The following is a 24,086-nucleotide window of genomic DNA, read 5'->3' on the forward strand; positions in this document are numbered from 1 at the left end:
GGAAACTAGGGGTGTGCACGGACCCCTGATCTGTTTCTCTTCCAGATTTGCAACTTCCGGATTGGGTCCGCTCCGCTCCGCTCTGCCTATAGTCCACTCCGGTTCACTGCGAAGCTCCAGATCTGGATCGGAGCTCCGCTTTCCCCCCCCCCATAGACTTGCATTGAAATCCAAAAAAGCCTACAACCTTTTTTCTGTTAATGTTAGAAACCTCAAACTCGGCACCATGATAGCTTATCCATGTATACACATGCATGCCAAGCCTCATGCAAATCCAAGCATCCCCTGATTTTCAGGGAATTTTTGAAAATCGGACACCCCATTTTCGGACATGGGATTTACTCTGACATTTTGACAGATAAAAATTTGGAAGCAGGCACCCTCACAGATGCCACCTAGAGCCACATTCATGGCAAGTTTCAAGCAAATCCTATCATCCCCTGATTTTTGGCGGGGCTTTAACCTCTAACGCATCACCCCTAACCCCAATTCACACACCTTTTGATATCTCTGTCAATTTTCATGTTAGAAATGTCAAATTAGGCACCATGACACCTCATTCATGTTTACACATGCATGCCAAAACTCAAGCAAATCCAAGTCTCCCCTGATTTTTGGGGAATTTTTGAAAAACAGACACCCCATTTTCAGACATGCGATTTTCTCCGACATTTTGACAGATAAACAACTTGGAAGCAGCCACCCTCACAGATGCCATCTAGATCCACATTCATGGCAAGTTTCAAGCAAATCCCATCATCCCCTGATTTTGGCGGGGCTTTAACCTTTTAACTCACCCCAAATCAAGTCCCATGCTAGAACTCTGTCAACTTTCAAGTTAGAAACCTCAAATTAGGCACCATGACACCTGATGCATGTATACACATGCATGCCAAGGCTCAAGCAAATCCAAGCCTCTCCTGATTTTTGGGGAATTTTTGAAAATCGGACACCCCAGTATCTCAGGGATTTAAAATTGCAGACAGCTCAATGGGGCCATTTCAAAAGAAATCCCAACATGCCATGAATTGGGGAGTAGATAAACCTAAATATGGATCTTCTTCCACACTTGAAAAATTTATTTGGAACTTCAAAAAGTCTAAGTGAGCGCAGGAAGGACTTATCCCCTGAGTCAAAGCAAGACACACACAAACCATCCCTGCGAGGCGGGCACAGAGGAGGAGGACAGGCAGCACTGGGAGCAAGCATGCTGAAAGCTTGTGGGGTTGAACCAGAAAGCCCATCATGTAGTGTAGCTCCCAGGCACTAGGCGGGCAGAGAGGCAGGCAGAGATATGCCGTAGATCTATGGGGGAGTCAGTCCTGGCAGATGCCCCACCACAGCAGCACCCCAGGGGGAAGACAGCCGGGCAGGCAGCAGACATTTCTGGGGGCACAAGGAAGTGAGCCAAGGATTGTTTGTTTCAAAGCCAGCAGTAATGCATTGCAAACCAACCCTGCAAGGCGGGCACAGAGGAGGCGGAGGAGGCGGGAAGGCAGGCATGGAGCAGAGCAGACATTTCTGGGGGCACAAGGAAGTGAGCCAAGGATTGTTTCAAAGCCAGTAATGCAAACCATCCCTGTGAGGCGGGAGCAGCACAGAGACATGCCTTTTCTTTTGCATCCCATAACTAGGAGGCTAGGAAGATAAGAGTAAAGCTTTGTGATCCTTGCTTCAGAGTTGATTGACTGCATTGTGATCACAGCCATTATTAAACAAAAACAAAATAATAATGTTAATAATAGCAGTATTAATTAATATTAATAGCAATAATAACAACAACAACAATAAGGAGTTGAACCACAATGAAAGCCTGCCTGACTTCACTGAAGAGGAAAAGCCAGGAGAGCTTGGGCTATGGGGTGTATAAATATGAAATGTAATAAATAAATAAATAAACAAAGGAGGGGTAGAATTAAAAGCAGCAGTGTTGCTGAATAAACAACAAGAATAATTTTTTTAAAAGGCTATATCTGTCTTTTACCAATAAGAGGGAAGTGGACGTGCCCAGGCGGAGGGGGAATTAATTATGCCAATTTGACTGGCCCTGTCTAGGGACCAGTCTTTAAGAAGCGACCTGCCACTTCAACTCATGACAGGCATTAGCTTCAGTCTCTCTCCATTTTGGAGGGCTCTGATGACCCTCCAGGGTGGGAGAGTGTGTGCACTGGGCACGTCCACATGCCCTAGGGGACCTCATCCCCTTGCACCACACCTATTCAGTTGTTCACCAAGGTTAGGGTGGGTAGCAGTGCTGTGTTTCCTATCTGTTATTTATTTGCTTACTATATGATTTAAGGTTGTGTTTGTGTATTTGGTGGGGCTACTGTTTAAAAAAAACACTGGGAAAAGTCCGTTCAGAGACTAAGAAAGAGAAGTTTCCCAGTATCCCAAGTTACTAAGTATCCCGTTTTGCTTATCGCCCCCCACCAACTTTGGGATTGGAGGATACTTCATCAGGTGATCACGAGTGGGAGTTGAATCTGCCTCTCAGCACTTCAAAAAGGTACCTCTCCCGCTGTTTTTACCCTATTTAAAAAAAAATAGCAAGCAAACCGCACCACACAGAGTGCTGAAAATAGGCTCAAAATGACCCCCACCCACGACTCTCTAAGCACAGCGAGTTTCAAATAGATAGCTTGAAAAACAAAAAAGTTATCCACTAATCTTTTCCGCAATGCAATCCTATGGGCGAAAAAAATCCAAAATGGCAGGCGGATCGCTCCGTGAAAAGAGGAGCACTCTGCTTATGGGCGCCTCTCTTCGCCATGCTTCTCCAGCCCCCCGAGTTGCTTCTCCTCCGCCTCAGGCAGAGGAGGATCACCCCAATTCACTGTTGCTTCTCCGATCCTAAGGGAAGCGGATCACACCCCTAGTGGAAACCCTCATCTGCATTTTTCTTAACAACTGTATGGGTCCTTCTCCTGCCTATCTCCAAGAGTTAGTACCCATGATCACTGGATGGCAGAGAACTAAGAGGAAATTAAGCCACTACCTCATTCCAAAGAAAAATAAAGAGTAAGAGTTAAGGTACATAGGGATGGTTAGACCTTGAGAAGAAAAAATCCATGGTGGAAGATGGCACCATCCTAAAGTTCCTACCAGTTTACCAACAGAGCCATGATACCTCTGTTTCAAATGGATCAAGTGGCTCAAGCTCATGTTGCAGAAAAAGACAACTAAAATGATCAAGGGGGTAGAGCAACTCCCCTATGAGGGAAGGTCACAGCCACTGTGATTGTTTAGCTTGGAAAAAGGGTGAGTAAGGGAGACATAATAGAGGTGTCCAAAATTATGCATGGATACGAAAATATTTTTCCTCCCTCTCTCATAATAGTAGAACTCAGGTGGGCTAATCAGATTAGATAAAAGGAAGCACACAACACATAGTTAAACTATGGAATTCACTGCAAGATGTAGTAATGGCCACCAATTAGAATGGCTTTAAACAGAGGGTAGACAAATTCCTGGAGGAGACTATGTGCTACCTCCGATATTAGAGGCAGTATGCCTATGTACACCAGTTGCTGGGGAACATGGGCAGGAGGGTGCTGACCTGCTTGTGCATTCCTATGGGCAGCTGGCTGACCACTGTGTGAAGAGAATGCTGGACTAGATTTTATTTATTTATTTATTACATTTTTATACCGCCCAATAGCCGAAGCTCTCTGGGTGGTTCACCCTTGGTCTGATCCAGCCCAGCTAATACATTATCACAGGGCAGTCCTATTCATACCTATCTGGCAACAAGCCCTATCAAACTCAGAGGGACTTATTTTTGATAGCCATGCTTAAGATTGCCTACTAGAAGCTTATTGGTTGTCTTCTCCAAGCTTCAGATTTAGACCCCAATATGTGGTACATGCTATACCATATTCAGTTTCAGGCTTTCTCCCCTATTCTGCACTCATCATAGTTTTTCTGGGCTTTGTATCATTTGTGGAGGAGGGTGCTACTCCACAAAGATGTGGGTGGCAAAATTAAGCCCTCTGCAAAAGAGAAAGAAAAGAACCCAGCCAAAGATGCAAAACAAATCTGTGTTCTTCCCTCATTCAAGCAAATGTTACATTTTTTTACATAACACCAATTTATAAAAATATTACATCTAAGATGATTAAATGTGATGAGATTGGTGCGAAATAAACAAACCCTTCTGAAATTCAGAAGGAAAATGAGAAAATCATTAAAAAGCAATGTTGGATGGAAGCCTCGGGAATATTTAGTCCCTGTTTTTCTCTCAAATCAAACCAAAATGTCAAAATAAACTAGTGCATGGAATATCTTTTTTACGTGGAATATGTTTTTCAGATTTTCTATTTTACAAGTGTTTTCCAAGAAGTTCATTTCCCCACCCTCTTGGCAGCGGGCATTTTTTGTGTGAGAGAAGGGAATGTGTGTAAATTTGAGGTTCATTGCTGGGGACTCCCCAACCCAAGGCTGATTACTGCCAACTATGCCACCTGCTAAGGTAGCCCTGGCCTCTTGCTAGGGTAGTGCACGTGCTGGTAACTTCAAGGCTCGGCTTCTGCAATGCACTCTACATAGGGCTACCTTTGTGATTAGTTCGGAAACTTCAACTAATTCAAAATATGGCTGCCAGGCTGGTCACCGGTTCATCTAGGGGTGACCACATTACCCCAGTTTTAAAATCTCTTCACTAGTTGCAAATTAGTTTCCGGGCGAAGTATAAAGTGTTGATTATCACCTTTAAAGCCCTTCATGGTTTGGGTCCAGGCTACCTGCGGGATCGCCTTCTCCCGTATAATCTGCCCCACACACTCAGGTCCTCTGGGAAGAAACTACTTCAGTTAGCAAAAACTGGATTGACAACTGTTACCCAGAGGACTTTCTCTTCTGCTGCTCCCAGACTGTGGAATGGCCCGCCAGAGGAGAATCATCAACTTAACAGTCTATCAGCATTTAAGAAAGCTATTAAGACTGATCTCTTCCGGCAGGCCTATCCAGTGTAATTTTAGGATGCTTTTTAAATGTTTTTAAGATTTTTTAACAATGTATATTATGTTTTAATTCAGTTTTATGTATTTTATATTTACTGCTGTTCCCTGCCTTGATCAGAATGGAGAGGCGGGTAAGAAATTATTATTATTATTATTATTATTATTATTATTATTATTATTATTATTATTATTATTATTATTATAATCTGGCCAGTTCACTTAGCAATTCTTAGTTTGGACAGGGCACCCAGAGTGGAGACCACTCTGGAGAATAAACAGAGGCCTCATCTGGCAGAAAGTCTGGTCTGTGTTTGGCCTTCTCTCCCACCCATATGTATGCTTTATAATGGGAAATTGTTCCTCTTCACATACATAGTTGTTGGTTCATGGAAGTTTGCCTGTTTTGTTTCTGTCACAGACGATACTTGGGGAAATACAAAACCCTAATACACAGCTTCTTTTCAGACACAACTTTGCTTTCCAGTACCAGGTACTTAATTTGAAATTTTTATTAATTCAACTGTAAAATAAACAGTAATGGGATATAATTCATCTAGAAGACTGCACAAAGTGTCACTATAACCTTAGCCCTCACACTGATAGAGGATATCCAGCACATAAGGCAGGCTAGGCTAGTATCTGTTTAACTGTTACAAGAAAACTTCAAAGACAGTATAACTTGCAATACCCCCATGCAATTTTGAACTCTTTTTTTTTTTGTAATGGGATATATTTTAAAGAAAAATAATATGTCACAAGACTCTAATAAACAAAAACATTGCTTTTCTTCTCAGGAAAGGAGTTGCTTTTTGCTTTGTTTATGCTGCTCTGTAAGGTGGCATGGACACTGATGGCACTGCAATATAAATGGATAGGAGGAGGAGCTCAGGGTTTGATGGACCAACATTGCACTGAGAACTTCCACAGAAGATGCCTACCACTTATTAAAACAAGTATTCATATTCTCACATCCTTAGAAATACTTCACCATTCCTAATACAGTAGTAGCTAAACCTTGCCCAGGAGAAGAGCTTGGATGCTATGGATCTTAGAGGCAACCATGATGGCTTAGTGTCCCTTATCTATGAGTGGATCTGACAAAATGCAGGGTTCCCATTTATGTGGATGAGCCTGCACAGATACTTTCTCTGCTCACAGATGAGGGAGCAGGGGTGAGGCCTGAAACCATTATCCCCCTTTCCCATCCATGTATTCACTCTATGTACTTGCAATGTCTGAATTAGCCTAAACGTAATTCCAAAGTGTGTGGAACTAATTGAAACACAATTCAATGTATTCTGAGGCATTTCTTTTCAAGTGTGTATTCATACTACTTCCACTAGAATTAGAACATGTATTTTACCCACTGTTCCTTTTCATAGGAACAAGAAAACATATGTCTATTGGATACTTAAATAACCACATTTCTAGGAACTTGCCTTTGATTTAAAAATTGCTGTTTCCCACATGGCATGCTATGTTAGCATGATTCAGAAGTTTAAAGAACTCAAGACAGGAGGAGGAAAATGGCATTCTAGTGTTCACTGCCTTCCATTATAATCTTTGTTGTTGTTGTTTTAAAATCAGGGGTGGGGGTTTGTGCATTTCCCAGAATAACAGTTTTACTTTGCCATTTAAAATTTTCTTTTTACTGAAACCAATTTGACATTTCAGCTTACTGAGATGGTTTTCAAATGGTGAAAAAGAGAAATTCACAGGTGAAGGGTAAGGCCAGGGGGCAAAGTGGAACCATGTTGCTGAGATCCAGATGCTGTTGCTTGGAATTCTGTTAGTGTTTGTATGGGGAGTGGAATTCAGGAAATTAAAACTTGTATCCAGAGCTGCTGCCCTATGCAGGAATGCTCTTCATTTCATAGTAAAGACACTGTCAGCATTTGCACTTCAATCCTTTCTATCCCAAGCATTATTGCTGAAAGTTATTTTGGCTAATTTTAGAAAACAATACTGAATCTTTGATTTTTGTCTTTTATCCTGAGATATTAGTACTAATAAATAGCAGGTACATACTTTGTTCAACAGATTTCTCTATTGAAAAAGAAAATAATGTCAATTTATGTATTACTGTATTAGATGCAGAATCTATAAATGTTCTTCTTATTAACAGCTATCCAAGAGCTACTTGGATATAAACCAAGATAAAACTCTAAGCATTTAACTAGCAGCCTAAGGGTGTGATGTAGTGGCTAAAGTGTTGGACTGGGAGTCAGTCTAACACTTTAAATTGATCAATTTTAATTTGCTGTTTTATTTTATTTAAAAAACCCTTTTTACTATGTTCACCATTCCATAATCTATTTTAGATATGGAGCTGTATATAAATATTGTAAATAAATAATAGATAAATAAACAGACTGTAACCAGAAACATCCAACATTGAGGCATGCACTAAAATAGCAGCATGCAGAAGGCATGTTGTGGTGTAGGATTAAGTAAAGAAGTAAGCTTGCAGGGATGGCACACAGTGAAACTAGAGATGATTGAGTCCCATGATACGCAAAAAAACCTTTCAACCACAACTTATTACTCACACCAATACAACTCTTATGTCTGATATTTTACAGAGAGAATGCAACTTGCAGGCAGCATAAATGTACAGCTCTAATGCCCCGCATAAAGCCATAGCAATTATACTCAGTATAAATTGCTAAATGCACGATCACATATGAACACACCTGCAGGATCAAAGTAACTCATAGATCAACACTTCTTTAAATTAGTAAGATTGCAATCCTATGCATATTTAGGCAGGAAAAAAGCCCAGAACTCACAGCACTCAGTGGGGTTGAAAATGCTTTATACCACAATTGAATACATGTTTAAACAGCTAAAAGTCCCACAACTCTCAGCATGGCTAGCTGGGGAATGATGGGAGTTGTAGGACTTTTTCTATCTGAACATGCATAAGATCACTCCCTAAGATGCCTTATTCCAGGTCAGGCTATTTCTCCCTCTATACTGCAAGCAGAGGCCTCTCCTCTGACTTGCTACCTGACCTTTTTATCTAGATGCCAGGGAATAAATCTGGGACCTTTTGCAAACATATTATTTGCTCTATCATTGAGCTATGGAGTTCCATCATACAGGGGAAATCATGCTTCCCTACCGTCGCTTCTCCACCCCCACTTTCCTTGTTTGATACTTCCTCTTTCAAAAGAAGAAGTAAACAACATACACACAGCAGAAGAAAGCAGCAACTTCCATTTTAAAAAATATATCGGACTTTCTGGGTGTTTTTTTGTGGCGGGAGGAAGGCCAACAACATCGTGAGAGGCACCCACAAAAAACCCTGAGTGCCCAGCAACGAGTGTGCAATAAAATTATCATCTTATGGAGCACATGGCCCCTCTCCAAATTATGAAACAATATTCTGAAACTCTCCAAAGAACATCCCCATGGACCTTACTAAGACATCTCCAGTGTTGAAAAATAGGATTGGCTTGATTTTCAACCCCACTGAGCTGAAAACAAGAATGAAGGCCATGTATTTTAAAAACAGGAAGGAAAGGTTAGTGTTGGACAAATTGCATGCCTAGTGCAAATGCCTCAGTAAATCTTAGACCCTGCAGCAGTTACATTCACATCAATTGCACTACTAAGAATTTTAAACCAGAAATCTTTTTTAAACTACCCACTTTGCTCCCTTTCTATTTCCACCAATGAAATGTTATTTGGGTTTTAAAGCCTCACTAGGCTATGAGCCTTTGCTGGCAAGTTAGTGTGTGGATGGGGAACATTAGATATGTAGGCTATTGCAATTACCGCATTTCTTCAATTCTAAGACACACTCCCCCCCCCCATATAAACATCTCTAAAAACGGGGTGCATCTTAGAATTGCGGGTATGTCTTAGGGTTGTTTTTTCTGTTGGTGGTACTGAAATTAGTGTGCGTCTTACAATCGATGGTGTCTTAAAATCGAAGAAATATGGTACATCCTATTAAATAGATGGTGCAGAAAGCCTAGATAGCTACTACAATCTAGTCATTGCCACCTAGAATAAGGAGTAGTTTTGGCCATTGCCCTCTAGGCAACATTGATGCCAGTTTCTATCTTGTATAAGTACCATCTTTATAAGCATGTACAATAGGCATGTGGTGTACTGCTTCAAAAGGAAATAAGGCATGTTACAGTTCCATTGCATTCAATAGGAAAAATTTAAGCATATGCTGAAATCTCTCAGTTGAAATCAATGGGATTGGAAAATGTGTAACTTTGGCTGGATCAAGGCTTATGTGTTTTGTAATCTATTGTACAGTTTCTATTCAGAACACAGAAAACATCAGCTTGTAGCAATCTTCGTGATTAAATTCTAATTTATTGAAAATGAATTTAGAATTCTTCCATTTTATTTTGACAACACCAACTGCAGAACAGACTATACAGAGCCAAGAAGAAAGTGGAAACTGTCTAAAGATGTTGTTTGTGTTAGGATTTATGTAAGCTAGGGTTTTTTTTCCAGCTTGTTGCAGGCTTATAAGGCATTACATAGCCAAACATATATTCCAAATCCCCCCAAATATTCCTGGCAGTGCAATTGGTATTGCACATATTTCATTTGTTGACATTCTAGCCCCTTCATAACTAATCAATTGTATAAATAGAAGGAAATTTTGATTGCTTTTTAATTTGCCAGTGTCCCTAAACCAAAGGTCCCTATGTACATTTGCCTCCATGCAAACATCCCCATACACCTATTAAAGAGATGGTCAGCACATTCAGCTATGCTCTGAGAGTTCCTGCCACCTGTCTGAGCAGGTGAGGGAGGGTCTGGATTCAGCCCACCTGCTCCAGCTAATAATCAGTGCTTCTGTTCCAGCTAATAATTGGTGTTTTCAAAGTTTACAGTGCTGATATAGGTCAGGATATATATGTGGACTGAACCAGAGCAGTTCATCACATTCAGCCTTAGGTGCTACACTAAGAGGATTTCTGTTATGTGCAGCAACCTAGAGGGCACAAGGAATGCCACCCAGCAAGGGAAATCCTATCTAGCAAGGATAGATTAGTCACAGTTAGGTTCTTGTCAATGTTTCATAATACAATATTTAGGCTGCAATCCTATTCCTTCTTACCTGGGAGTAAACCCGATTGAACACAATGACACTTACTTCTGATTAGATGCATATAGGATTGAACTGTTAGTAATTCAGGTTTTATTAACTCTAAAATTCAGAATGGGTATACTCTTTTCAGTCATTTAACTCTTTATTAAGTTTTCAGTTCAAAAAAATAAAAAGGTGGAACATAAAGTATTTCTGGCCTAACATACCCAGCAGTCCTGAAAAGAAAGGAAGTGCGTAATTTTGCAATGAATGCACAGACAGAAAAAGATGCTCAAAACCTTTACTTCATAAAAATATAATATTTTATGCTGCACATTTTCTACTTTTAGTCACAGCATAATCTAAACAGCTGATAATTTTACTCTGAAAAATCAAATAAAATTATCATATTCATGGTCATTTTAACCTATATCCCTTGAAGGGATAATGTTTAGACTATACCTCGAGTAACAGTACTGATACTGAAAGCCAGTGATCTGTTCTGAGAATAAGACTACATTTAAAAAACAAAAACAAAACCCTTACAGTCTCCTTTTTAAAAAGCAGTCAACGTGCCCCTTCCCCGCCCTGCCAGGCATTTTGATTAAATAAATGAATAAAAGCTAACTTATGAAGATGACATTGGTTATTTATTTATAGCCAATTTATTTATTGCATTTCTATACCTCCCAATAGCCTCAATTGTTTTTTAACTGCCAGTTCTTCACAGTTCTTTCAGTATGTCTAATACTAACATCTCTGAAATCTTAGGAAAAGCAAATTTGTTGTGGTACCACCACTACCATCTCTCTCTCTCTCTCTCTCTCTCTCTCTCACACACACACACACACACACACACACACACACACTTTGAGGGACAATCTAGAAACAATACAGCTCAAATCTATCTAGGATTACTTGGAAGTTCCTAGACATGGAGAACTTTATGATACCAAAACTAGTCCAACTTTAAGCCTATGATTGCTCAAGGTTTTCTCTTACAAAAGACTTATGTAGTGATATCCTGCTAATTTAAGAAGAAAAAGTACCCTTGCCACTTTGAGAGGGTTCTAACCTTAAGGGCAGCCTAAAAATAATTCTATAAATAAATATTAAGAACAGAACCATAACTCCTAGAGTGTTACATTTCTAGGGTGCAATGGCAAAGCAGAGCATCTGTTTGTTTGTGTTAAAGCTTGTTCTTGGCAGATAATACTTGTGAATGTGGAATAATTAAAAAGTAAAACTACAAATCAATAACTTAGTGTGCATCAGAAGCAGCTAAAGACACAGATCTCAAACTCAATTTCAATACAGCTGAAAGGAGAGAAAAACAAAAGCCTACATATTTCTGCCATCCATGTATGATGGTCCTGAAAAGGTTAGCCAAACTTTTGCTGAAACTTCCTTAGCAATAAATACAGAGGAAATAAACTTGAAAAAGTGTACTTTGTATTTTAGCCCATATTTGTGTCTCCCAGGCAAGCTGGTATTAAGGGTCACTTCCCATGTACGGAGAAAACAATTTTCGTGGATAATAATGATAAAACCTTATGGAATGCAGTAACAACCAAAAAAATGTATTCTCAGATGACTGCATTGGGGCCAAGTCAATATTAGTCCCACTTCACCCACGCACAGCATAGTCTAAAAATGCTGTCAGCCTGATAAGAATTTCCTGATTTACTTTGTTACATCAGATTCTTAAATTAAAGGCTAAAAAGTTCTTACTGAACTTCTAGAAGAATAAGAGTTTGGGATTGTTAGTTTTTTTTAAAATCTTTTTAAAACAGTCCCCCTTCTTGCATGGCCTTTAAACTTGAAAAATAACTGATTAGTTTAAATCAACACTGTAATCAAACAAAGCGCTTTAAAAAGGAAAAACTAAATGACTGACATTAGACTTACAGCGCAATCCTGTGCATGTTCAGTTATAAGTCAGTCCCGCTGTGTTCAATGGGGCTTAGTGATTGTGTTTAGGATTGCTGCACTGGTAATGACATGCAAAAGGTGCAGTCATGCCATTATTAGCTAGTTACAATGCATTCAGTTCAGTACCCAAAAAAACACTCTTCAGCCCAAAAAGCAATGCTCTGAATTAAAAATACAAAACAACCTATTAAAATAGTAAAAGCAACAAAGGGTTTTGTTGCACCTTAAGGACTAATAGATTTATTGTGCCACTTCATCACACGCATCTTATGAAGAGGGTTTTAGTCTACAAAAGTTTCAACCACAATACATCTGTTAGTGTTTGAAATGTCACAAAACTCTCTTTTGTTGCTTTTTCTGTAACAGACTTACACAGCTACCTCTCTGCAATCGCAATGATAAATTTCTGGCGACACAGAGATGAGGCTAACACATAAAACTGACCAGGATTGCAGCTTAAGGAGCGAACCCATGAAGATTGACTTGGACATTAGCATCTACAGACCCCTGGCCAAAATACATAGCATTGATAGGAAGACCTGTTATTTTTGCAACTGTATTCAGGTCGAATCTGTTAAAAAACAGAAAGCCTAACTTGACGATCGAATCCTAAACATATTTACTTGGAAGTAATTTCCGCTGGAATCAATGAAATTTACTTCAGGGGACCTGGATTAAGAATCAAGACACAAGGATACTGGAAATGCAAACTCCACTCTCCAGAGTGCATTGAGAATTCAGGAGGTACCAAGATGCACAAAACGCCAACTCCTCGCCGTAATCTGGCCCTCAGCCTGTCCTCTCCAGCTTCAGCTCCCTGAGAAGCCCCGTGGCCCCTGCATGGTGCGGTGGAGCTCCCTGCCTGCCCTCCCCGTCTCATCGGTCTAACCTCGGACCCAGCTTGAAAGTCGCTCCGCTTCCTGTTGGCGCCTCTTGCAACAAACTGGCCTTGCGCGCGCTCCAGCGCGGCCGAGTGCCGCGCGGCGGCCCATCGTGGGGCCGCCCTTCGCTCAGGTGCGGGCCGAGAAGAGAGGTGCGTGGAGCTCGCCCGCCTCCGCGTACTTTGCGCGACTCTCCCACCCCGGAGGCTGTCGAGAGAACAGCCCCAAGAGTCGGGCACAGAGTCAGGGCAGTCCTAGTTTACGCAAAGGCGGCGGGCTGGGCTTCGGGAAGCTCCCGCAAAAGTACACGCATTCTCTCTCTCTCTTACACTTACATTCACACACACTACAGACCTCCTCAGGCATCTACACACGAAGTAACACATTCCCAACCGCCCCACGCTCCCTTTTTAAAGGCACACGCGCGCTATTCTCTATGTCCTCGCGCGCGACACACGTTCACATTCCTCTTCACACCCAGGCACACTTTTTCACACGCAGCGCATCATCTACAAGGGCTAAGCGGCCTTGGGCCGGCTCTGCTGATGCTCTCACGCCAGCGGCGCAGTACGCCCACTTACTCGGTGCCACAGCCACCGTGGCTGTCGGTCCACGCTCACATGCCACGCGTCTTGCCGCATCTCTGCTCCGTCCTAGGCGGACGGACACACACGGTGGCATCCAACGTTAGTTCTACTTAGAGTAGACCCCCTGAAATGAATAGGACTTTAGTTAATCGTGACTAATTTAAGTCGAATTTATTTCAATGGGTCTACATTGGGTACTACCCACACACACATGCACAGGGGGGCAAACAGTATCTCCAATTCACTGCATCTTTTGTGTTATTGTTATTAATTCGCTGTATCTCACAAGTAGTGGTCACTGGCAATATGTGTTACAACCAAGTGAATGCATATGACCGGTGTGTGTGTGAGAGAGACAGAGAGAGAGAGAAGGGGTGGAATGAGTGGGAGTTTGCATATAGCAGTGACGCACACTGACACTTTGAACAACATTCTCATGCAGTCGAACATACCTAGGTCGTCATGCATACTTATGACCGGTTCACACGTGTACCCCCTACCTACGAAAGCATGCAGGAATAACTCGCATGTGTCGCGTGAGCCGCTGCAAGTTGAAGACGGAACTTTTGCGCCACCAGCTCGCGTCAGCGCAGATTCAGTGGAATTTGTCCCCCCCAATCCGCGGACGTCCTGACTCATAACTAAGTGATGCAGATATGCACGTGTGAACCAGCTCCAACTTCGCGTTCGTTCAGACAGAGGAAGATTGACCGAGTCCCTGACAAGTTACACTCCCAGCGCTCCTAATCCAGCCGGGCCCCTCCCTTCCCCTCCCCTCGGCTTCTCCCCTGCCATTCCATGCAGCTTTCCTAAGGAAGTCCCGCACGCGCTCGTCCCAAGGACGCGCTGCCGCCGGCCCCTCTTCCGCCCACGCGGAGAAGCAGCCCTGCCCGGCCAGCGAAGGGCCGTCTCACCTGTTGGCTCGGCGTAAAGGGCGGCGCAGGAAAAGGGCCCGGGGCCCTGGGACACGCGGCCGCTGCCCCGGCGCCGCTGAGCAGCTTCAGCTGGGCCGGGCGGCACGGCGCCTGCGGCGGGTGCCTCACCACGTCCGAGCAGCTCATGGCAGCAGGAGCGGGACCGGCTACTGCCCCTGTCTGGAGTCGTGCCTTCCGGGCGCCACCGCCTTGGCCGGGCGCAGGGCTGCCTTCTTCCAGTCGGGCTCGGCCGCGGAGCCAAGTGACGGAGGCGCCGTCATCTTCAGCAATCGCGTGGTGCCGCTCGGGCGCTTATATAGAAGTCCGGCGGCGGCGGCGGCGGCAGGAGCAGCGGCTCCCCGGGCTGCCTGAGGCGGAGGAGGCGGCACCGTCGCTCCGGGGAGCCGGAGAGGGGCAGCACGCCTCCGCCGGCCTGATTATCATACACACAATGAGGGGGCCGCCGCGCTCTGCCAATGGCCAGGGCGCGAGGGAGCCGCGTCCCAAGTTGGGAAACTCCGCCCCGCCGCCTTCGGATTGGAGCAAAGTTCGGGTCCGGCCAAAGCGGCGTTGGAAAGGGAAAGAGATTGGCGCGAAAAGAAGGCGTGTCGGGGGAAGAGCGAGACCCGCCCCCTTCTCCAGGCTGTGGGCGCGAGCGCAAAATTTGGCTGCGTCAGGCGGAGGGCAGTAGGTGCCTCGGGAGGACCGGACGAGCTTTGGGGAAGGGCTGGCCGGGGCGGCGACCGACGGCCACGAGGAGAGTCAAACGTGTGGCAGCAACGCAGTCCCTTGGATGAGAGCAGCTGTTCAGCCGTTGTAAACCCATCGCGCTAGAACAGGTTTTGCCCAAACAGGGATAATGGGAATTGTAGTCTGACACATCTGAAGAGCACCACCAGCTTGGGTGTTGCTATTGCATGTCATTTCTAGCTGTGTTATTAAAGATCCCACACCATAACAGAATGTTAAGATTTCATTTCTGGCTTAAGTGGGTCTAATTTCAGGGGCTTTCTTTAATTTTGGCTATTTATTTATTTATTGTACTTTATTGTATTAAAAACCATACAGTACATGCACTCAAAAACAAAACAAAAACATCAGCACGGAATAAAACCAAAATAAATCCAGCAGCAAAGAACAAAATCGGTACAACGTCTTAAAACCAGAAGCAGAACAGGTAAGAGTATTAAAAGCATTTCTTAAAATGCCTAGGAGAATAAAAAGGTCTTTGCCTGGTGCCGAAAAGACCATAAGGTAGCTGTCGGGCCAGCCGCTCTGGGGAGAGCATTCCACAAATGGGGTGCCACTACTGAGAAGGCCCTCTCTCTTGTAGAATCTGCCTCACCTCATTTGGCAGAGGCAGCTGCAGGAGAGTTTTAGACAATTATCTTAATGCTGGATTGGTAGTTGTGGACCTATTTAAGACTATGTCCATTCTGAATAATCAATCTATTTCTGTTTTATTGACTATTCTAAAGCCTTTGACTGTGTGGATCATAACAAACTGTGGCAAGTTCTTGGTGGTATGGGGATACCAAGTCATCTTGTCTGCCTCCTGAGGAATCTGTATAACGAACAAGTAGCAACGGTAAGAACAGACCACGGAACAACGGACTGGTTTAAGATTGGGAAAGGAGTACGGCAGGGTTGTATACTCTCACCTTACCTATTCAACTTGTATGCAGAACACATCATGCGACGTGCTGGGCTTGACGAATCCAAGGCTGGAGTTAAAATCGCAGGAAGAAACATTAACAATCTCAGATATGCAGATGACACCCCTTTGATGGCTGAAAGCGAGGAGGAGCTGAGGAGCCTTATGACAAAGGTGAAAGAAGAAAGTGCAAAAGCTGGGTTGCAGTTAAACGTCAAAAAAACCAAGATTATGGCAACCAGCTTGATTGATAACTGGCAAATAGAGGGAGAAAATGTGCAGGCAGTGACAGGCTTTGTATTTCTGGGCGCAAAGATTACTGCAGACGCTGACTGCAGCCAGGAAATCAGAAGACATTTACTTCTTGGGAGGAGAGCAATTATTATTATTATTATTATTATTATTATTATTATTATTATTTATATAGCACCATCAATGTACATGGTGCTGTACAGATTACACAGTAAATAGCAAGACCCTGCCGCATAGGCTTACAATCTAATAAAGTTGTAGTAAACAATAAGGAGGGAAAGAGAATGCAAACAGGCACAGGGAAGTGTAAACAGGCACTGGGTAGGGTGAAGCTAAACAGTATAGAGTCAGAACAAACTCAATATTTAAAAGCTATAGGGAACAGAAACGTTTTTAGCTGAGTTTTAAAAGTTGTGATTGAGTTTGTAGTTCTCAAGTGTTCTGGAAGAGCGTTCCAGGCATAAGGGGCAGCAGAAGAAAAAGGACGAAGCCGAGTAAGGGAAGTAGAGGTCCTTGGGCAGGCGAGAAGCATGGCATCAGAGGAGCGGAGAGCACGAGCGGGGCAATAGTGTGAGATGAGAGAGGAGAGATAGGCAGGAGCTAGGCCGTGAAAAGCTTTGAAAGTCAACAGGAGAAGTTTATATTGGATTCTGGAGTGAATTGGAAGCCAATGAAGAGATTTCAAAAGTGGAGTGACATGGTCAGAGCGGCGGGCCAAGAAGATGATCTTAGCGGCAGAGTGGTGAACAGAGACCAGCGGACTGATGTGAGACGAAGGAAGGCCAGAGAGAAGAAGGTTGCAGTAGTCCAACCGAGAGATAACCAGTGCGTGAACGAGAGTCTTGGCAGAAGAAACAGACAAAAATGGTCGAATCCTGGCAATATTATACAGGAAGAAACGACAGGATTTAGCTACTGCCTCGATATGATCAAATAGTTAAGAGCAGAGACACCATACTGACAACAAAGGTCTGCATAGTTAAAGCAATGGTATTCCCCGTAGTAACCTATGGCTGCGAGAGCTGGACCATAAGGAAAGCTGAGCGAAGGAAGATAGATGCTTTTGAACTGTGGTGTTGGAGGAAAATTCTGAGAGTGCCTTGGACTGCAAGAAGATCAAACCAGTCCATACTCCAGGAAATAAAGCCAGACTGCTCACTTGAGGGAATGGTATTAAAGGCAAAACTGAAGTACTTTGGCCACATAATGAGAAGACAGGATACCCTGGATAAGAGGCTGATGCTAGGGAAAGTGGAAGGCAAAAGGAAGAGGGGTCGACCAAGGGCAAGATGGATGGATGATATTCTGGAGGTGACAGACTTGACCTTGGGGGAGCTAGGGGTGGCAACGGCCGACAGAAAGCTCTGGCGTGGGCTGGTCCATGAAGTCACGAAGAGTCGGAAACAACTGAATGAATAAACAAAAAAAAACTGTTTCTCAAGAATAATTGCAGTATTTGAGTTGGAAGGGAAATATTACCTATGAAGCAGGAAGACACTACTCTAACATATTTTCAAAGAACAATGTTCTTTTTCTTTTCTACAAATTCTTTATATATTCAAGAGAGACTTTTCTTCCCTTTTGTTTATTTCTGTATAGTAATTAGATATTTTACAAAACATTTTGATTATTTAATTTTCCAGTGAACATTGTTGTTTTCAGTGGAGGCTGGTGGCTCCAATGTCAGTGGGGCGGTGAATCCGCTCTGGGTTTCCATCAGAACGAGTCAGAACTCTAAAAGAGTAATCCAAGGTGCACACCTCCTACCAAGATGGAACTTAACAACTTTTCTTCCCAACTTTTCCAACATCCAGTACTGTCAACATGCATTGCCAATATCATGATTCATGTTGTCGATCAGATGCAACATCTTGGTCTAACTTTTTATTCGTAAATAGTATTTGTTTATTTGTTGTTTCAACTGTCATGGTCATATCAACTTTACAAATGCATAGGTAAGCACACAAAAACTTTACAATACAAAGAAGTAAAATACAAAAAGATACTAAAAGGGTTTTCATTAAAAGGTGCCCACAAATATGTAAAAGTTAATTTTAATACAAAGAATTAAAATAAGACACTAAGAATTTACATTAAAAGGGCCATAAATGTTTGCTCTCCCTCAGATTATGTTAAATACCCTCAGGTATTTAAGAGGAGGCTACCAGAGGCAACTTTTTATTCTTCCCATATTCAGTCCACATCATCAAGTCATGACACCCAAGTCAGGACGACAGTACAAGCATCTTGTCTTTCCTCTTCATCTACTTGATGAAAACTCAGGTTTGGGATCTGTTCATCTCACACCTCAACTGTACAACCTTTTCCTCCTAGTCTTCCACTGGTACGCCAAAGTCCTCTGCCCAGAATTCTCCTGTGTAAAATCATATTCACCTATCAAATTGTTCAGTCCATGCGACACCTTTCCTTAAATTGCTCTGTGAAGTCCCATCGATGGTGCAAAAAACAACAACGTGTTAGGAAGTAAACAATAATTTTCCAAATATTTATGGTGGACCCCGCTATATTAGTCCTAGAAGCAAAGGGGATAGTTGTAAAGTAAGGGTGTGAAATGCAAAAGGAACTACCATGACACTTATAAGAATACAGTTTGATTCACATGAGCACTGTCCGCTGTCTTTTAAACTGCTTTCTGTGTGGAAAGCACTCTGGTAATTAAAAGAAAGCAAATAAGGCTGGTAATGTTAACTGACTCTAAGTTCATGTGGGCTTGTGCAGTTTTAATGGTACAGTCCTTTCCCCAGCTGTAACAACCCAAACACTAGGGGTGTGCACGGACCCCCCGCTCCGCTTCACTTGCAGATCCGCGATTTTCGGAGTGGGCCGCTTCGCCCCGCCCCCGCTCCGCCCACTTCCGCTCCGCTCCGAGCTCCGGATCCGGATCGGAGCTCCGTTTCCCCCCCCATAGGCTTGCATTGAAAGCTAAAAAATTATACAACTTTTTTTCTGTTCAAGTTAGAAACCTCACGTTTGGCACCATGAAACCTCATGGGGGTATACACACGCACACCAAGTTTCAAAGCAATCCCATCATCCCCTGATTTTTGGGGAATTTTTGAAAATCGGGCACCCCATTCACACCCCTTTCCATAGCTCCGTCAATTTGCACGTTAGAAACCTCAAACTCGGCACCATGATAGCTTATCCATGTATCCCCATGGACGCCAAGTTTCAAGGCAATCCCATTATCCCCTGATTTTTGGGGAATTTTTGAAAATCGGGCACCCCATTCACACCCCTTTCCATAGCTCCGTCAATTTGCACGTTAGAAACCTCAAACTCGCCACCATGAAAGCTTATCCAGGGATACATACACATGCCGAGACTCAAGGCAGTCCCATCATCCCCTGATTTTGGGGGAATTTATGAAAATCCAACACCCCTTTCCATAGCTCCGTCAATTTTGCACGTTAAAAAAAAACCCTCAAAATCACCACCATGAAAGCTTATCCAGGGATACATACGCACGCCGAGACTCAAGGCAGTCCCATCATCCCCTGTTTTTGGGCGGGGCTTAAACCTGCAAAATTTGGAACTTCCAAAACTCCAAGTGAGCGCAGGAAGGACTTCTCCCCTGAGTCAAAGCCACACACACACAACATCCCTGCGAGGTGGGCAGGGGAGGAGGGAGGGAAGGCAGGCAGGCATGCAGCTGGCGTTTCTGGGGGCATAAGGAAGTGAGCCAAGGATAAGCCAGTAATGCATATAAAATGGAATAAATAAACAAATAAATAAACGAAGGAGGGGTGGAATTAAAAGCAGCAGTGTTGCTGAATAAACAGCAAGAAGAACTTTTTTTAAAAGGCTATATCTGTCTTTTACCAGCAATAGGGGGACGTGCCCGGGGGAGAGGGAAGCAGCTGCCAGTTCAGCTCAAGAAAGCCATTGCTTCACCATGAGAGCTCTAAGAAGTAAACGCTCACTTCAACTCATAATAGGCATCGCTCCACCACTAAGAAGTAAACGCTCACTTCGACTCATGATAGGCATTGCTCCACCGTTTTACTCTCTTTGGAAGGCTCTGATGGCCTTCCAGTGCAGGAGAGAGTGGGGGCACGTCCACGATGAGATGCCCTAGGGGAGCTCATCCCCTTGCACCACATCTTTTCAGTTGTTCCCCAAAGTTAGGGTGGGTAGCAGTGCTGTGTTTCTATCTCTTATTCTTGGCTTAGTATATGATTTCAGGTTGTGTTTGTGCATTTGGTGGGGCTACTGTGTTAAAAAACACTGGGAAAAGTCTGTTCAGATTAAGAAAGAGAAGTTTCCCAGAATCCCAAGTTACCCGTTTTGCCTATGCCCTCCTCTAACTTTGGGATCATGTGATCATGACCGGGAGCTGACTCTGTCCCTAAGCCCTTTGAAAAAGGTATTTTTCCCGCTGTTTTTTAAAAAATTCTAGCGCGCGACCCGCACAACGCAGAGAGGTGAGAGTAGTCTCAAAATGACCCCCATCCACGACTCTCTGTGCACAAGAATTTTCAGAACAATAGCTTAAAAATCAACCCAGTTATCCCCGATTGTTTTCCTCAATGCAATCCTATGGGCGAAAACCGCCGTTTGAGCCGCGCTGTCCGTTTGTTGACCCGATTTTTAAAAAATTCTAGCACGCGACCCACATGACACAGAGAGGTGAGAGTAGTCTCAAAATGACGCCCATCCACGACTCTTTGTGCACAAGAATTTTCAGAATGATAGCTTAAAAATCAACCCAGTTATCCCCGATTGTTTTCCGCAATGCAATCCTATGGGCGAAAACCGCCGTTTGACCCGCGCTGTCCGTTTGTTGACCTGATTTGTAAAAAATTCTAGCATGCGACCCGCACGACGCAGAGAGGTGAGAGTAGTCTCAAAATGACCCCCATCCATGACTCTCTGTGTACAAGAATTTTCAGAACGATAGCTTAAAAATCAACCCAGTTATCCCCGATTGTTTTCCACAATGCAATCCTATGGGCGAAATGTTTCAAGATGGCGATCGGAGCGCTCCTCCTGAACTAGGAGCTCCGAAAAATGGCTGCTTCTCTTCGCCTTGCTTCTAGGGGTCCGCGGTCCGCTTCTACTCCGCCTCTGGGTAAGGCGGAGCAGGCCAATCCGCTACTGCTTCTCCGCTCCTAATCGGAGCAGAGCACATGCCTACCAAACACATTTAAGCAAGGTGAGAAAATGACTAGGACTAGGCACCTTTTCTGCGCATGCACTGTGTATCTGTTTTCCGAAACTCCACTTGAAATAATTTATGTTTTCTTATTTCCATTAGTCTGCAGTGTAGATGGGGAGTGCATTAATGGAGAGATGAGAGCAGCCCTTCAGTTATTTGTAAATGGAACTGATTCAGAGAGACAGTCAGCAGGGGAAGAGCTTTCATATATCTATCTGCTATTAAAAGTCTAGCTCTAGTCACTGAAAGAATTAGAATGTAGCAGATGAATTGTCAAGCACTAGCTTTTATCAAACTTGCCAGAATTGAAGCCAGGGTTCTGTGAGTCTGTTTTTATTTTTGTTATGAAAAGGATAAAGGCTATCACCGTAAATACACTTACTAAGGAGTAAGACCCATTTGACACAAATGGGTCTTGCTTCTGAATAGACCTGACAAGGATTGGCCATTAAAACAGAACATGTCTCCAAAATTTGTTATGTATCCTGCCTTACCATCCGATATTAAACAGCAAATGTCCCAGATCAGTCCATGCTTTGGCATCTTTCTTTTTGGGAAAAATGAATTATTTCAATCCAAAAGTCCTATGTATGAGGGACAAACCAGATGATATCACAAATGTCTGTAGTTGGATCTCCTGATGTGTGTGTGTGTGTGTGTGTGTGTGTGTGTATAGACCTCCCCCCCACTGCCAACTAGATCAGGGTCATGGCAGTGAAAGAGTTAAAAAAACAATTTAACCTCTCCCATTTCCCTGACTGAAATTGCCCCACCCCAAAGCTGATCTTTGTCTATCTAGGGCAGAACCGGCTCTACCATTAACCAAAGTGAAGCAGTTGCCTCAGGCAGCAGATGCTGGGTGGTGGCAGCAAGGTGTTGGAAGAGAGAGCTGTGGGCCATGCGGCCTGCTCTGCACCTTCTGTCACAGTCTTCAGGGGCAGTGAATGATACTTTCCCATTTTCAGTGTTGAAGACAGATCTATCTGACCATCCAATTGGCTTTTGTACATGGAATGGGAGGGGGAGCCAACTTGTTCTTTGCCTCAGGCAACAAAAGGTCTTGGGCTTCCACTGAGCTAGGGAATACACTCAATATATGATTCAACATATGCTTTTTCAGAGTGGAGCAAATAGCAGCCTGGGGATGCAATTTAGAATGGGAAAATGACAGAGGAGGAGGATTAACTCCTCCACTCCTAGTGCTACAGCATTAATCTAATTCAGGGCTTATTGTGGCAGTAGTTTGTTCAACGTTTGTTTGTTTCCGGAGCAGGCAAATAAATGTATATGGGGAGACGCAGAGTGTAAAGAGAGAAAACAATACAAAATATTGAGGAAGGGAAAAGGTTGCTAGAGAAACAGTTGCTCACTGCAGATGTCACATCGTATGTATTAAGCCAACTTAATCCTTGTAGTGCTGATCCTAATATAGACGAAATGACACCATCCACACACATAAGAGGTATCAGCGTGCTTCAGGAGACCCCAAAGTTTTCAAAAATACACACACACAAAAAGCCACAAACCTTTAGGGGGGGAAACTAAAGCAGTGGGGAGTGCAAAACGGCCAATGAGTCCTGAGTGTGTTGGCTGATTGTTGGTGGGGGAGAAAAATGAGGGAGGGAGAGAGTGAGAGGAATGGAAAGAAATGGCTAGGAATCTGAACCAGGGTGTGAGGGATCATAAAATAAAGAGCACCTACGAACCCCTCCGCCACCTCTTTACAGCAAGGTAAGCCCTGAAGCCCTGCACCCAGGGAAATTTCTCCGAAATTCTCAACATCTCAATGGAAGAGGCAGAAAACCAGCTGCCACTTTCACTGGGAAATGAAGAGGTCGCAAAAGAGCAGGTGGCATTTTGTCACCATACTAGTATCCAATTAGTACCCCTCCTGCTTATGGAATTGCTTCAATCAGTAGAACAGGGAGGGGGACCAAACCCAATTCCCCACCGCATGATCCTCTGTGTGCCACTGAAATCTGCTCCTGTGGGTTGGGGGCCCTCTGGAGAAGTCTTGGAGGGAGGACAGGCGGGGAAAGTTCCATTGTGTGCATTGAAGTTCCTTGCACAATGTTGGATATCACCCAATGGTATTAAGCCCCTTAACAATTGCTAAAGTGCAAGCATCTTTCAGAACCTGGACTTCTGTGAGAGAAATACAAGTCCCTTTGGGCATGCAGAACTCGTTATGGAATTATTTGAATCCCAGATACTAATTCAAAATTATATTCACCATGTATTCTCTTTCACAGGCAGTGTGGCACAGTAGAGCTGTAGTTCAGAATTAAAAGGCCCACATCAAAATTATCGCTCATGCATGGAATTATTTATGTATCCTTGGGTCAATCAATAATTCTCAGCTTGATTTATCTCACAAAAATAAGTGATAAGAGTTGTACAGTTATTTTATATTTTGAAAACTAATATAGAAATCAATCATAACACTTATGTGGTAAATTGGTAATACAAGGGGATAAAGCTGTAATTACCAAGAAAATAATTAAATTTAATAAACAAGACTTTCCTTTTGTTAACAAAGCAGAGTCACAGTGATAATAATATGTATTACTATTCCTCTCACAAGGAACTCTGAAAGAATGTTTAATGAAGAGGGAACACAATAACTGAATTAAGCAATGGTAATGCAAATAATATGGAATTATCTGG

At 43.3% G+C, this 24,086-nt stretch overlaps 1 protein-coding gene across 1 annotated transcript in view; it reads right to left on the reverse strand.

The window, feature by feature from the left end:
* VGLL3 (vestigial like family member 3) overlaps window positions 1–14,404 on the reverse strand; it is a 31,767-nt gene extending 17,363 nt beyond the window's left edge. The window contains exon 1 of the mRNA XM_063127596.1: window positions 14,335–14,404. The gene's annotated coding sequence lies outside the window, so the exon portion shown is untranslated. The remainder of the gene's footprint in view (window positions 1–14,334) is intronic.
* Between the last annotated feature and the right edge of the window lie 9,682 nt (window positions 14,405–24,086).

The sequence above is a fragment of the Elgaria multicarinata genome, chromosome 5, assembly GCF_023053635.1.
Source record: "Elgaria multicarinata webbii isolate HBS135686 ecotype San Diego chromosome 5, rElgMul1.1.pri, whole genome shotgun sequence".
Classification (NCBI taxonomy): domain Eukaryota; kingdom Metazoa; phylum Chordata; class Lepidosauria; order Squamata; family Anguidae; genus Elgaria; species Elgaria multicarinata.